Source organism: Myotis davidii, unplaced genomic scaffold (assembly GCF_000327345.1).
Source record: "Myotis davidii unplaced genomic scaffold, ASM32734v1 scaffold492, whole genome shotgun sequence".
NCBI classification, from domain to species: Eukaryota; Metazoa; Chordata; class Mammalia; order Chiroptera; family Vespertilionidae; genus Myotis; species Myotis davidii.
In genome coordinates this window covers 384,891-387,482 of record NW_006284473.1, presented here as the reverse complement: position 1 = coordinate 387,482, position 2,592 = coordinate 384,891, and positions in this window count along the sequence as shown.

Below are 2,592 nucleotides of genomic sequence, written 5' to 3'. Positions count from 1 at the left end.
GGGGGAGCCAATGGGGGAATAAGGATATATATGTAAGACCTTAATCAATAAAGAAAAAAATAACTAAATAAAAAAATAAAAATCAATGAAAAAATATCCTTGGGTGAGGATTAACAAAAAAAAGAATTGTTATTTAAAGATAGCCCTCTCTGCCCAACACCACCTCCCACAATCATGCCAAGTGGCAGGGTGGGGCCACATGGCAGCTTGCTCTGGCCAAGTGTTCAGGTGGATTGGTTGGAGGCTTCTTCACTAAATGGCTCACCCTGACCTCTGCCCAAGCAAGAAACCAAAGGCCAAGATGACATAGCTGTGGTCGCACCAAGACTGTTAAGTTATCTCTGTTTGTTTATTTTAGAACTCTGAGCTTCTTTTTCTGTTCTTTTCTTTCTTTTTCTTTTTTACGAGAAAGTTGAACCACATTTTGTTTGGGATATTCCAGGGAGATTTAGCAAACAAAACTGTTAGCAGTCACAACTTTGTTTAAAGGACAATGGCTTGGAGCGCAGGCCTGTCTTCTCAAGACCCAGAGGACAGTGACCAAGGCAGAGAAGAGTCCAGTGCACAGCTGGCTGACCAAGGCCTACTTTCACAAAACCTAGGAATTCAAAGTTTCGGGTGAAGGGCCTCCCATTTTGCAGAAGTGCAGACAGGGTAGCCCTGTTGCTTTAGTGATTTACACCAAATGCCCTCACCTTATTAACTCTCCTGAAGTGGCAAAGAAATTCAGGAAAAGTGGGGATGGAAACACTGTTTTTTCCCTTATCATCGAGAGTGGCTGAGAACAACCCTTTTTATCAGGAGCAGGCTCACTGTCCAGCCATTGTCATCTTTGTTTCTTTCCTTCCATAGTTTTTACCTCTATAGTCACTTCTGTCTGTAACAGCCAAAACTTCACCTGTGCTGTCATTCTAATCTTCCTATTAAAACATTTGCCTTTATCTAACTTCTCCTCATGATATGGTTTGTATTTGTAGGAAACTTTATGGATGAGTTGTTTCCTGTACTATAGTTAGCTACAGCTATTGTTCTTTTAACCTTGTCTTGGACAGGGTGTTCACAAGAACACTTAACAAGAAGTATTATTTCAGTTTCCTCTAACAGCATACAAATATTGATGCCTGTGTTCCTTTTTCTAAGCCATTTATGAAGCTGATTTAGTAGGTAATTCTCCTACTAAAGATTAAGATAGAAATAACCTGTTATTGAATTTGGCCAATAATATTGATTTGGGGGTGGCAACATTCCTTTCCAAGTTTGTGAAACACATGCAAATTGTAGGGATATAGACTAGTAACATCCTTTTTAACACATGTTTTTGAAAACTCAGTTTATCCTCCAAAAAGGCTTTTTTTTTTTAACCATTTACAGTTCCTGTCTAACAATTTCATAGCCTACAACTAAGACTAAAATGTGATTAACATGTCAGCTAATTCTGAGGCAAAAGGGAATTCCAGAAAAGCTCAGTAATCACTGAAAAAGGTAGTTAAATGGCTGTAAAATTAACCATTTTTAACTTAACACACAGCATTTCTACCGTATCCTTTAAGCAATACTGACAAGTTATTTCCTGGAGATTAATGACAGTCCAAGTTAATGGCCTGGGGGAAGGTCATTAATCCTTACACAAAGGTAGTTTGGAAAGTAGAAATGAAAAACAACTGCTAGCTCAAGATGATGGCATCCCAGGAGACATTTCAGAAGATTAGTTCCCTTTTCAGAAGCCCATACTTGCTACTGTTCTCACTATCCCTTCTCCATACGACATACCTCAGACTCAGGTTTTCATCCACCTGGGATGCAATTAAGCTTTTGAAAGTGCCTTATAATCTCTCTTTCACCAAACAACCCTATTTATCAATGAGCTTTCTCACTTAAAACTCATCTTGGACGTCATTCATTTTACATAGCTTTTCATCATCAGACTTTTTGATTGGTTTGGAAAGAATTGTGCTTGGGAGTCTAGAAATCAAGGCAGTCAGAATATACCTTCTGGAGTTTTGGTCAGAAAATATCTATGTGTGCTGTAAGATATGCAAAAAATATGAAATTACTTTATCAGTGGTAGGCTGGGATCCATGGAACAATCAGACCGAGACACTTCAGTAAATTAGAAGAGGTTAACTCCTCAAAGGGACACACAAACAAGTTGGTACAGTCAGGATACCATTACAAGCAGAAGTATAACCTTCCAGACTGAAATAACCCAGAGACGTACTTGCAGGTGGTGATGTCAGACTTTTAGGAAGCTCAGGTCTCCTCCAAGCCAGTGTAGGTTGCACCCATTCTGCATGTTGGCTGACCTGGGTCTGTTGCAATGACCTTCCCCTCTGGCCAGATTTAGTAACCTCAGGATTATGCAAGATACAGCATGACCTCTGGAGCAAGAAGGACTCTTTAGAGGAAATGGTGGCAAAGGGTCTATAGTCACCCTGTGAAGAACTGTCTTTAAAACCCCCACTTTGGCTCCAAGAGCAGTGGAGAGCTAACAAATGATCTTAGTTGAAAAGGAGATCTGCCTTTGTGCATAGGCATCCTCATCCGTAACTTTGCTTCCCTGGTACGGGTTGTAGGATCCAGAAGCTCACACCC